Raw genomic sequence first — 14,360 nt, 5'->3', positions numbered from 1 at the left:
AGATTATACGCCTCTGTGGTTTCAAATATAGGTCTGCCTCTTGGGGTGGGGAGAACTGCTGGGGCTGGAGAGATGCACACTTGGGTGTGGGGGCAGTTCCAAGTGATTGCAGCATGTGACAGGCACCCGCATCAGGACCTTTTTGTTTTGAATTCACCTGGTGACTACATTACAGGAGCATTTTAGAGATAGGAAAAGCACATCATGGTGTGCTTTTGAAATTAGTCTCCCTAACACCCACTTCCAACACACACACACACACACACACACACACACACACACTTCAGTTTACATCCCGTTGTGGTTTCAAACAACGTACACACGTTCCTTTAACATTCAAGCAGACTAGATGCACTCCAGCCACAGGATTGGACCAACGCTAGTTGAATAAACCTCCAAAATGTCATTTTTCAGCACTGCCTGTTTCACATTACGGTGCCTCTCCTCCACAGCTGCTGTTGAACAAAAAGCCCTACTTCATAGTCAGAGCTTTCCAAAATTGCGTCAGTAATTAAGGATGGGCATGTGTCAAGGTGAGAGTATCCTAAAAGCAGGAGCTAGACTGAGCATAGAAGTGACTTTTTTGTGTTCTCCCATTTACACTGGGAGATGTGTCTCAGTGCCGTACCTTACTATCTTTGGAGCAGTTTTATTTCTTGCCTAAAATGTTTTGGCAGCCCTATGTTGAAGGCCAAGTTTCCCGTCAAATCTACTGCAATGAGTGGAACGTTGTGTCTGTGCAGGCACAAAAACGCCGTATTGCCCAGGGGAATCACTCCTGTGTGCGTGCACATCCACACATATTTGCAGCTCTCTATCTTGTTCTCTCATTTTTTTCCTGTCTGCTTCAACTCACCCCAGTGCTTAATTTTCTGCACCTTGTCAGCTGCTTTGATCTCTTTGATCTCTTTGAGTTTTCTTTCAATGACTGCTCCTCAGAATCCACATTCTCTGATCAATCTGCTGCTTTCTAGGATCAGAAACCATGGGCTAGTATTTTTGTGTCCTAAAACACATACATAATGACATACTGCACCTACAGATATGGCAATGAGTGGAAAAGCCATGGAAGACTTACAGTGCCTATCTATCACTTGAGCTAGTCCCTAAAATTTGATGCTTAAAACTTCTGTGTGCTTAACCTCTAAGCCTCAGAGCTAAACTCCACAGGTACAAGGGATGGGGGCTGGTGGCGGTGACATGCTATCTCGGTGACCATGCGTATAAAGAGAGCATTGACCTCTTGCATGGCTTTTGAAAAAAAAAGGACTTTGGTGCTTATCTGCTAGAGATAATCCAGTCTCTGGCTATGGAGTGGAGGGAAGAACAGTTGTGCAATTGCTGAGCTGGAGCCCAAACTGCAGGAGAGCAGAGCTGAAGACACACCTCTTGCCTTGCTATTGGGGGCTCCTCAGTTAGATGACTCCTTGCTCACTGTGCTGGCATTTGTGGTCCAAATTCGTCTCCTGTGAAAATGTCACAGAGGGAATGCTATGGATACCACAGTTACAGCTGTGCTTGATCACTTGCAAAAGTCAAAAGGGATGCCCACACTGTTAAATATGGTACCTCGCTGGGGTCACTCCCAGGTCCCAGTCACTTGCTCACCCAGATCGCATAATTATTTGTTCATTGCAGATTCCCTTTTGGAGTGAAAACTCCACCCCAGTTGTAGTTGTGGGGCTGGTTCACTCCAGACAACTCCACCATCTAACTCCACCACTGCAAAGACCCCAAGGAAGCAGGGGCGAATCTCCATGGGGTCTGGTTCCCTCTGCGTTTCACAGCCCTCCAACACTTTCCCAGCTGAGTTTGCACATCTGTATGCTCTCAATCTATTGTTGAGTGCAGCAGCACGTATCTACAATTTCAAGTAAAAAAATACCATTCTAGTGGGCTGCAACATGGCTCTTAGGATATTTGAGGTGCTTGTGGCTTTGATTGTCCATAACACATGCTCTAAATAGTAATTTCCCTTTTAAGGCCAAAAAACATGCCATGATGCAGAGCTCTTTAGTAACCCAAAGCAGCATGGATGTGTAGTCCATTCATGTACCCAGAACACAGAGGGGACTGTACCTCTTGGCTTAGAGACTGTGGACCATCTATGAAGCAGGTACATTTATTAGTCTCTGATGATGTAGCTGATATGATCCAGCCACCTTTGTAGTGCCAGCTCTGGTTGCTTTAAACTTGAGCTCTCTACTTTTGAGAATTAGATGTCAAAGTTATTTTGTTGCCCCAATGCTGTGTCTTGTTGCTCCAGTGCTATCTTATCTTTAAACTTACACACATCTTATATCCAGAGATTTAAAAAGTGACATTGATTTGAAATCACTGTTCATCCTTACTTGGATGAGAAGTGCTGTGTTTCCATTATTATTGTTTTCAGAAGATAACCAGTATGAGAAGAAATGCGTAATCTTGTTATATGTTTATTTTTCTTCTTAGAGAGAAGTTCTTGTGAGTAAGACAAGGTTTAGTGTCATGTTCTGTGGGCATGTTGTGTTTCACAGGTACTCAGCCAGCTGATAGCTATGACACCCTTGAATTATTTAATAGCTTCTGTTTCTTTTTTTCAGCAGAGTTTTATGAGAGCTGAGATAAACTATGCTCCATTTGGCATGTTAGAACTCTCCTGCATCATAGACCTAGCAAAGTAGAGCGCTTAAACACCATGATGGAATTACAGGCACCGGAGGAATAAACCACTTCCTAGAGAAGTCCATGGAAGTTCTTCCACAGCGTTCTGTAGAAATCAATCATGCCCTTAATTGAGGGAAATGTGTGACCTGAGAGCTCCTTGATGGATGGTGTCCTTCCATGACAGCCATAGCTAAGTCCACCAAGGAAATTTGGATTCAGAATTGTAACATTTCAGTTTTTTGACTCTTTCTCCTCCAGTGCCAGGAGGAGAGTGCATTCCTGTGCCAGGCACCAAGTTCTTGTAAAGCCAGGAATGCCACCTGAAATTAGATTCTTCAAATCTGGCATGCCTGAGGTAGCTGGTGGGGAATAGGACGTAGAATTAGCATCCCGACAGCTGTTGGAGGATGGTGCTTCCTTTCACTCATGTTACACAGCCTAATACTCTCCCAAGGTTAAGTGCTTTAATGAGGTTGGCTGTTTCTCACACACAAGTGGAAATGGTGCCACGTCAGTTAATAAAAAGCATTAATATTTCAGATTGCTTCCTTGAGGTATGAAAAACCAAGGTTGAAGTCAGTCTCTCATCTCACTGAAGGAACTTGAACCAATATCTCCCAGGAGAGTACTGAAAACCACCAGACTGCAGGCAATTTTTGAGGGAGTTGTGCTCTCTCTGTCCTGCTGAAGCTGTTCAGTTTTGTATTGGCTCATTAAATACTCAGTCAGTCAGTCGGGGGCGGGGGGGTGGGGGGAGAGAGAAAAGAAAGACAACAGCTCTTAGATCAGGTGCAGGAAGAGAATGAGAGTGCTTTGAGGTCCTCTCTAATGAATATTCAGATATATCATGATCATGCAGTATCTTCATCAGGAGCCATTCAGGCAGACCCACCAGAAAGAGCTGAAAGTTTTGCTTTTAGGACATGCTCATGGAAGAGTTTTGTTCATGTCTTCTCAGGAAGAGATTGAGCTGGGTCTCACATATCCTGCATGACTGGTGTGACCCAGATGCTGTTGGATATCAGCTCCTCTTGGTTTCTCTTGTGTCAGAGCCATACTGATACTTCTGTTGGACCAGTCCTCACGATGTGACCTAGGCAGGGGCACAACTAGTTTGTAACTTGTGTTTGGGCTTATGTCTGAAATAAGCATGGAGCTGTCACTACTCGCTGGCTCTGCTTGTGTTTCCAGGAGGAAAACTGGGAATTCAGATAACCAGAAAATTTATGTCCCTCAAAATGCTGACAAATATGATGAGAAGCTTGGTATTTCTCAAAGTTGAGATTCATGATTTTTGACATAACATGAGAGATATAATGATCCTCTTGGTGTCAGGAAGGTTTTATGTGCATTTAGTCTATAAACCTTTGATGACACCAACAAGAGATTGACATCTACGTGCTTCTAAACATATGACCTTTGGTATTCCATATAGTGTAGCATGGCCCACCGCATATTCAAGACCTGAAAGCAAGGCAAACTGCACATCAGAGAGGGACCCACATTTTGAGAACAGAAAGCACAAATTCTAAGTGCATGTTTATCACATCAGCAAACTCTGTTTTTTCTAAAACTCTCGCTGGAAACTTATGACTCTGTTAACTACTTTCAACATTGTAATTTTTGACTAAATGTGATCCATGGCAAAATAAATTACTGAGATTGCCAAAGCCACAGAGTTTTTGACTGAAGCATCCAAGCTGTGCCTCAGAAGAAGCTCTTCTTCCACCGTGAGATTTTAATTGGTGCATTCCAGCAAATGAAAATGAAGTAATTCATATGTCAGTAGAGGCCTGGATTCACAGGAGTTGCTATAAAACTGACTTAAGCAGCAGGCAAAGCTTAATTGAAATGCAGTCTGCTTTTTAGTTTTGATTTTGTTTTGTTTTGGTTTGTTTTTTTCCTAGAAAATAGCAACTCTATTTCAAATGTATCTTAACAAGGAAGGAGGTAAAGCACATGCCTCTTTCCAGCATGGGAACTACTAGCCCATTTCATCTCTCATGTCTCTTTGGTGCTGAGCTTCTCTCCAGAAGCTTTTCCCTTAATGTTTCTTTAGCACATCACTGGACAGCATGTCCTCTCATATGCAGCGAGGAAAGGGTGGCACTTCTGCATTCGATGGAGAAACTTATGATGACTATTCCTGGTGTGCAACACCTAAGCAGAAGCCATTAGTAAACAGGAGGAGTCATTTCTTTGGCCATTGCCATGTTGCTAATAAAACATTTAAGTATTAAAAGTAATGTATGGTAAACACATCACTGTTTCCAGCAAATCTGTGATGTGACTACAGGTTACCCAGGGAAGCTGTAGGTGCCCCATCCATGGAAGTGTTCAAGGCCAGGTTGGATGGGGCTTTGAGCAACCTGGTCTCATTGAAGGTGTTCCTGCCCATGGCAGAGTGGTTGGAACTAGGTGATTTTTAAAGTCCCTTCCAACGCAAAACATTCTAAGATTCTATGGTTCTGTGATTCTATGATTCTATGACTATGTGCTCATGCCTCCATTTTAAATTAGTAGGAAGAGGATCCATCCAGCAAAGTGGCTTCTTCTGTGATGCCAGTGGTATCTCTGCCAGAATACAAGGCTGATCATGTCAGAACATGTGGCTGTTCACAAAGGATCTGTGGGGTCTGCTGTCTTTACCCCGTCTTTGGACGCTTGCTAATTTGACCCAGAAGTACTGGCCATAGCTGCTCCGCACAACCATCTCTGCAGGTCCGTGGCAGGGTAGAGGAGCAGGAGTTGGGCAGGTAATCCACCTTGTCATTCACCCATTAGACTGGGAAACAGGCTAATATTTTTCTTCCTCAGCCAGTGGAAAGCAACAGAGATATAAAGCCTCAAACCACCTGTGAAGGTGATGTTTAGGGCTTTTCACTGGACCTGTTCCAAATCCAGCAGAGCAGGGCTCATCTCCTCGCTGGTCTCAATTGCTGAGGTTGCAGTGCTACAAGGGGAGCAGCTGTGGGGTTTGTACATGGCCATCTGCACCAAGGGAAGGCCCTGGGCTAACCTGGTTCCTGATGTGTGGGTGGAGGGTGGAAAGGGAATGGTGCACAGCTGGTCCTCCGCATGGGGCTCTCACGATCCTCGTGTCACGTTTCTTATCACCCTCACCACAGATGGGTACGCAGAGTGAACCTACATCTGCCCCAGGTGTGTTATGAGCACACCTGTGGGATGGGGATTTGCTGAGCAAGACAAGGAGGGAATAGGCAGCTGAAGGATCTGCTCTGGGGTGTTAGTGTTGGCTCAGTGAAGCTTGTGGGCTGGAGGTTGCATCAATCTGAGGCAGCTTTGCACAGAGACCCCAGCAGACTGAGGCAGCAGCAAAGCTGGGTGAGAGCAGTATGATACCCTTGAGAGCAGCAAAGGTGCTTCAGCAATGAATTCAGTCTTCTAAATAAATGAAATGGGAGGATCTATGCTTTCAGGCCTCTGGTCTCCGTTTGTGAACAGAAGCTACTCCTACATGTTGCACCGAAGTGCTGCGAAGATAAATAAACCCATTAAGGTTCTGAGGTACTCAGAGTGCCCGCTAACAAGGCCCATGGAGACAAAGAGATAAATTGGTAGGTGCTATGTTCTTCCAGGCAGTAGGAGTGTCCAAATTTGAATCAGCCTGCTGATGTCCACAGTGCTCAGGGAGGTCCTTGACTTCGTACCCAGGCCTGTCTCTGGAAACAAAATAGAATCATAGAGTAGTTTAGCTTGGAAGGGACCTTCAAAGGTCATCTAGTCCAACCCCAGATGCAGCAAACTACCTGCAGCACGCACACCAATCACCTTCCACAGAGGTGATTTTCAGTTGGCTGCAAGCATCCCTCTCCCATAACTCACTAATGATGCTTCTGAGACCTTGGAGGCTTCGGGGTACCAGTTGAGCCTTGGCAGGCTGAAGTCACTCCCATGGATTGGTTCATTACTGCCTGCAACCAAGAACCATTTTCTACCTTGGTTAAACACATGCCTTCAGACAACCTGCCCAGCTTTGTAGACAAATAGCAGGTATGGTGGCTGCTGTGTTAAAAAATTGCTGCCCCTTTGCAGAAGGCACATGCGAATGAGGAAATGCCACTGTGCTTCTTGTTTACAAAAGCATTGGTATTATCCTCGTCTTCCATTAAGCCTTTTCTGTTACTGCCTGTGGGAGGAGAGCACAGAGCAGATGGTTTTTCCTTCAGTCCTGTGGACTAGGTAGATGAAAATCTTATTCCTAGTAGAATCTACTGTCAAGAAAGCTTCTGGCCTGCTGGATGGCACTGCTGGGTTGGATTTATAAAGTGCTGTCTGGATAGTAATGTGTGTGCTCATAATAATGACTTTAATACCTGTTAAAACTGACAGCTGTATGCGTTTGACTTTCTGGAGAAAACATGTTCTCCTGCCTGGTTATGTGGATTGATTCCAGTTGGGGAAAGAGGACAGCGTGAGCAATGTGCTGTTCAGTGCTATTTCATTCCCCTTGTTCTTTTTCCTTCCCTCCCTGGGCTGTCTGCTGGGTCGGACTCTGCCACAATCGCATCAGCTGCTGCAGGGAGGCCCCTTGACCATTCCAGCTCCTCCACCTCTATACGCTGTCAGAGCACCGCGGGAGGCTCAGGGCAGGGCTCTGAACTCGCCTCAGCTCAGCAGCACTCCGAGCAGTTTGACGATGCTTTCCATCCTCACATGTGATACCAGCTGCAGGCTGGGCTTGACGCTCATGCTTACAGGCAGCGCTTAATTTCAGACAGTCCCTGTATATGTTAAAGTTGTTGGCTTCACACTAAATCCCTTTTCCTTGCTCTTTTGTGTGCTGTGTGGTGTTCTCTTATTCTGATTTAAGTGTTTTATGGTTCCACATGAAGGAGATAACAGCATGAGCAAAGCTGTGGGTAAAGATAAATCATCTGCAGGGGAAAATATGAGCACTCTATGTTTTGGAAAGCAGCAAGCCCACCATGCCAAGGGACCAAAACACTTACTGTAGTAAGTGTCTGCAGCAATCAGCTTAAATCTCCACTGCATCAAATTCAAAGTGATTTCAATGAAAAATCATTTTGCAGTGCAGCTTTTGTATTAGAATGAGCAATATAAAGACACTTCTCTAAGGAAGATGCAGATTCCCATTTTTCACCTGAAATGTCCTCCATTTAATGTTATAAACTAAATCCAACTCATAGTTAAGTTGAGGGCAAGACTCCAACTGACTGTAAAGGGAGATGAAAGAAGTTGTGTACATCATGCTTTTTCAGGTGTGCACTGATTCAACAGTCTAATTCTTCTGTGTATTCTCCAGTTTTAGCATTTACAGTCTACTGATCCTAAGAGTATCTAATCAGAACCAGAACAGTGTTATTTTGCTGGTATAGAGTAGAAGATCAGGTAAAACAATTCCTACAGTCTGGGCCATTTCTTTGTTTGAAGGTCTAACAATAAAACCTGGGTGAAAGTAATGTCTTCAGGATAAGATGTCATGGACTGTAGCTTGGTTACAACAGGAAAAATGAGAAATTAATCTATCTGATTTTAGATCCTCTAAAGAAGTGTCTCTAGGACTGTGTCACACGGAACACTTTTTTGTATTAATGAAACTCAGCAAAATGTCATTCCTTTTTTTTTTTTTCATTTCACTTTTAATCCATGAGGAACTCTGAACAATTCGTGGCCTTTTAGAGCCTTGGTTGCACCTTCTTTTATAACCATAGAAGGGAAACATTGCCAGCTTTGGGTTTCTATTTCAGACTAATTAAAGCCATATAATAGCCACATTTCAAGCATGTCCTTGCGAGGCCAGCTGCATCCTGGCCTGTATTAATAAGAGTGTAGCTAGCAGGTCCAGTGAAGTGATCTTTCCCCTCTGTTCAGCTCTTGTGAGATTGCATCTGGAGTGCTGCTTCAGTTTTTTTGACTCCCCAGTATGAGAAGTACAGTGACAAAGCCAACAGACACAAGTTAGAATCTGGAAAATTCTTGTTTTTAATAAGAAGATGATCAAATACTGGAATGAGTTGCCCAGAGGTGCACTGGAATCTCCACCTTTGGTGGTGCTAAAGACTCGACTGGATACATCTTTCAGCCCAAATTATGATTCTATAATTCTCACAGGACACAGTAGGTCTGCTTATTGATAATGCCTTCTAAATCCACTGAGTACAGTTTACAGCTTCTTTCAACTCCATCCTGGAGTCTGATTCAGTAAGAACTACGTAAAATCTACTGCTCGATCTGAAACTCTAAGAAAGGGGAGAAACCCCTCGAGGCTCTCCTTGCCTAAATACTTATGTTCTGATTTCCCTGGACTTCAAAGGCTGAAACACTTTTCTGCCTGGAAATGTTTCTGTCTATGAATGCCTGAGAAAATAACTTTTCTTATCCTTGCAGATATACTGGGTAATCTGAATAGATGATAAATAACAAAACTGCTTCTCTGATTCTCCTCCGTCAGTATGTACTTCATAAGACTATGTGTGAATTCTATCCACAATGAATAACACCCATTTAGTTCCTTAGTTACTAGTGGTACCCAGTGGACCTTTTCACTGCCCCGTGATGGAACTGACAGGCTTGAGCAGTAATGCTCTTCTTGCAGTCAAGGATTTCATGAATTCTCTTCCCTATTAAAAGTTCTGACATATTAGTACTGGTGGACTGAAGTCCAAAACCCAAGCTCAACACAGTACTAAAATGACTGCAGCATCGGGTCTTATGAAAGATGTGCGTTAGAAATCCCAAATAAATGCATACCTTAAGGCCAGAGGTTGCCTCCGTTCTTAACTGCTCTAAACAGGACAAGGAGAAGGTGCTCTGCTTGTAATCAAGGCTGTGAGAGCTTAGCTCTCAAGAAATAGGGTCTCTTTGGTCCTGCTGTGTTCAGTGCTTGTGAGGAAGGGCAACCAGGTGGCATCTTCCATGCTGGAATGAAATCTCTGGGTGCCACGCACGCCTGGGATCCTTTAACATTCTTGAAGCTAACCTTGTTCATTCCACAAAAGAGGCTTTGAAAAGTCGATTGCTTAGGTTTTAACTTTTCCAAAAAGGTTTCTCTGTTAAAAGCTTCTGGTTGGAAATACCAAACCCTGTTGTTGCTAAGATTGAGGTATTTGTTTCTTAGAAATGGCTTATAAGCAGGGACCAGCATGTGGATTATTGTTCATTCGTTAGCCAAGTGGAGCGAAGGTGCTTCAAGTAAATTGTACTTCCAGTAGGGTCAGTTTTGCATGTGATTTTAATAATAGCTTTGGGGAAGGAAGGGCCAGATCTGAATTTTTATACTTGTAACTCATATGGAAAAACAAAAAGAAAAGCAGTACTTACCAGTAACATATCATGGTTTTTAGGATGTTTTAAATGCATGCAGGAAGAAATAACCACCATGTTTCAGCAGACATTTAGAATGTGATTTATTCTTGCATACTAATAAAAAATGCACCATGATCAGATTTATGGTTTTTGCTTTTCTGGAACAGGAATTTTTTTCCCCACTTTGTTTCTGTGTTGGTTTTCCCCCCAAGGTCAATGTCATTAGCAAAATAAAATCTGACTAATTAACTCAGCCTTGAGAGGATTGTAAATACCTGTCAGGAAACAGAAGATTTTTTGCTGTTGCTAGACAATGACCTTAACTGTGACCTGGAAAGATCGTGCTTGTAGTTTGTGAATGAAGTCAGTAAGCATGCTGTGGTACTTCTGGCCTTATAATGAAATACACATCACAGATTGTGTCTAATTGCACATGGTGGTTTTATGATATCTGTAGCTACTGAGCCAAGACTCAGATGTCAGATATCAGCATTCTCACTATAGTTAAATGCTGCTGCCATGTAATAGGTTCTGTTTATCTCTCCTCCAGCTTCCAAATTGCTGTGTCTTGGGTCAGTGCCCTAAGTTCATTTTTCGTGAATTCCTGACCAAGCTTATTAGCTCTCCCCTTTAAAAACCAGGATGAATTAGTGCTGCATTATCCCCCATTCTGGGAAGCATGGCCTCAGCTTTTATCTTCATCACTGAGCTGACTTGTGCTAGGTTTTAGCAGAAGGAGATTGGTGGAATTACTTCGGTAGGGGGTATCCAGCCTATTGTTTAAATAAAGAGAGGAGTCTTCTGCTGGTGTTCACAGAGGTTGTGGGATTGCTTTATCTCTTTTGAAACCTGGCAGAAGGTAGAACTGTGACTGTGGGGAACAGGTCCATCCTCATTTCCCCCAGCCAGTCCATGGCTTGAGCTCCAGATGTATTTACAAACAATATGCAATAAATAATAGATATTCATGTTCTGAAAAGTTCAAGGGTGTGGTGCTAGTGCCTCAGGCAGCACTGCCATCAGCGTACCAGCCTTAGTCCTCTAGGCCAGTGTTCCCTGTGCCTACTGGATTCCAAACACCACGATCTGCTGCTTCTATAGTGCAAAGGGGCTCTGTGTTGCCTCTGCCTGGATAGAGCCTACTGTGGTGGCCTCTCTCTGTCCCTCTCCTCTCTGACTATCTCAGATCACGCAAGATGCCAACAAATCGCAATATTTTTGCAAGGTTTTTCCACCAGCAACGCCAGAATAAGATATTGCTGAGGGCAGCTGTGTGGCACCCTGTCCCCTGTCTATTCTTCAGACAGCCACCAATGCCTACAGTCACTTTCTGTCTATGGTGTCAGCTGCCAGGAAAAGACCTGAAATGCTGGGCTCCTTGCTGTATTTTGTTTTCATGCAGCCCTGTACTGTTCCCAGTTTCCAGTTTCATAACAGTTTACAGCATGTTTTGTTCCTCTTTTATGCACTTGGTGCTGGCAGTAAAATGTGGGTTGTTCTCAGTGTTTAGCATCAAGTCCTACATATGGAAGTGATTTATCAAGAAGATTACAGGCTAGTGGCCTGTGAAAATTGGACTCTAAGGTCCCATAATTCTTTGGAAAATGCCAGTCATGGTAGGTTTTGCCTCCCAGCGGCTGTCCATTATTGATAGCCTTATTCAAATATTGTATTCAGTCTGTAAACAATGGCCAGTTTCTCAACTTTATCCTTATACAGGTGCAGCTAATTCAAGTCTTGACCATCATATCTCTGTTCTTTCATGCCAGTCCTATTTTTCTTTGCCCTCACAGTCTTTGTTTCTTTTACTTTATGCAAGAAAGGTAACATCTCTTCCCAAAAACTTTTTCCATTCAAAGCATTGCCATAAGAAGTCATCATCACTAAGATGTTCTCCTGGAAACATGGAAATGTCAATGTCCAGAACATTCTGACATGACTGATGAGATATACAGGCACTTGGGAAAGTTGCCCAGGACTACTGAATCCCCACATCTTTTATAACTTATGCCGCTGCTCAGTGGCTGAGACAAAAGGATGGTGTAGTTCTCATGGGCAATTTTTAATTTCTGGACCTATGGCAAAAAAAAAGGAATAATTACTACAAATGCCCAGTGTAAGATAGCCAGCCATTGGGTGTTTCTTTCAAGGGAGGACTATGTACTGCATTAAGAAATGTGCTCAGTGGGGTAGTGTGGCTGTTCTTGAACCTGACAGCTAGGAATGAAGTGCTATTCCTGTCTACCTGCCTGTATTTCCCCCCACCTTCTCTTATCTTCTTAGCTCCACGCCAGAGCTTGCTGGCCCGGGAACACTGGCAATGCTTTTGGTTGCTAGACAGCTGGCCTGCTGAGCTGGAGGTCTCTAAACTCTCCTGGGCAACATCAGAGATCTCAGAGACAAAGTCAGATGGGGGAACAAAGGAACTGAGAAACTTGAGATGTGTCTCCCATGACCCCATGAAGCTTAGAGAAGTGCCTGGATAAATAACTCTTTACCTTTATTATCTTATATCCTTTTTTATCTGCCCGTCAGGGCATTGTCTCTTCCCCTGAGAAAGTGAAGGAAAGCAGGTACCGAACAAAATCGAAGTGGTTGGTGATCATCTCAGTGAACTGCTTTGAGACTGCAGTCAGTGGTCACAGTAAAGCTGGTGGGGAGGGAGGTATGGAGACTTCTGAGACAAACTGTTACCTAGACTCTGGAATAAAATAAATGAGAAGTGATCAAGGGTAAAATTTACTCCTAACTGTGCCAGCCCCATTTTAGACTGGAATTCTTTGATACCAAACCAGGCATCACAGACTATCCATAAATATTTTGGAACCGGCACATTTAAGAGACTACTGTGATATAAATAAAAGAAATTTTGAGGGTCCTGAATCAAGAGAGATTAGCAGAACTCCTACTGGCTTCAGCAGAGTTGTTTGGCTTATAATTTTCCAGTAAGACTGAAAGAAGAGGGATCTGGAATTTTTTTGATCTAAGATTTTATTAATGTCCAACTAGGATACTGTTTGATCTTTAAAACAAATACCAGCACTCAGAACACATCAATTGTTTGGATTCTGAGCTCTGTGTTACACTTATTCTTGGACAAGAAAATTACAATGAGAATAATCATTGTCAGAATACTAATGTGATGTAAACTAATGTAAAGATATTTATTCAATGCAATGCAATTACCAGTAATACTCTATTTTCTGAACAGTTTGACTGTAATCCAATTTAGGGTGTTTAACCCCTGGTGATTTGTTTCCCTTTGTATTGTGATAGGCTGAAAACAGGCAGGATTGCTGGGGGCAGCAAAAGGGAGAGTAAGGGGAAATAGCACCACATGTAATCTGAGATCTTAATGACTTTACTAAATCTACATAACCACAGGGCTGTTCATCATGGTTGTGCTGCTAATTGATTTTTAAAATAAGGGTAGATCTTACACTCGCTTTTTCCCAACATCATTTCATTTTCTGATGAATGCTTAGTCACCAGTTTAAAAAAGCCTTTTTATGGCTTTAACCTAAAGTTACCTTGGATTTCGTACAAGACAGAACTCTCAGGTACATGATGGCAAGTGACAAAGAGCGTGTACAAGGTGACTTTCCCTAAGAGCTTCTCTTGCAGAAGTGTTCTTGACTGGAGGAGTTGCAGCAAGATCCCATGGGTAGAGGACAACTTCTCTCCTTCAGAGAGAGGGGGAACATGGGAAGGACAGAGCATGGGGACCTTGCTGCAGGCAATTGCTGAAGACTAAAAACCTTTCGCTAGACACTGATACATTCATTAGCACAGAGGAGTCCCCCTGAAACCAGCACAGATTCTGTGCTTCTGAAACTAGCACAGGATATGTTGTCACCACAGATAGAAGTCTTGGGATCTGGTCTTTAAATAAAAGAAGTGCTAGGGTAATCTAGCTTTAAGTGCAGGGAGGTATTTTGTAAGCACACAAAAATGAGTGGGGAAGGCCTCAGTGTCCATCTGGTGCAGTTTGCTAGTGGTGGTGGCAATTCTGACACTGAGCTGAGTGCAAGCACATGCAGACTGGATCCTGAAGGGTGGATCTGGACGCAGTAAGGGAGACTGGGGGACTGAAATATTCTGCCTCTCCCCACATACCAGAAAAAAGTGTTGAGGAATGAAGATAACCATCACTGGCAAGAATATGGGCCTATTTTCCAGAAAGCTACACATAGCTCCATTCAGGTTGAAAGAGCCTACAGAATAGTTATCTAGAACTTTTGTTAGTACCACATCATCCCCCCACCAACACCTCCAGTGAAATTAGGCACTTCAGTGACAAAGCCCAAAACAGCCAGAGATGCAAGTTTTCATCACAGTGGTAGGTCAGTATGGAATGAGCTGGGACACGCACACTGCCAACCCTGCCTATCCGCACAGGACAGGGCTCTGGGTGGGTTTTCAGC

Source organism: Streptopelia decaocto, assembly GCF_964273445.1.
Source record: "Streptopelia decaocto genome assembly, chromosome: 2".
Lineage (NCBI taxonomy): Eukaryota > Metazoa > Chordata > Aves > Columbiformes > Columbidae > Streptopelia > Streptopelia decaocto.
The sequence above is the reverse complement of the archived record's forward strand: the minus strand, read 5'-3'. Positions refer to the sequence as shown.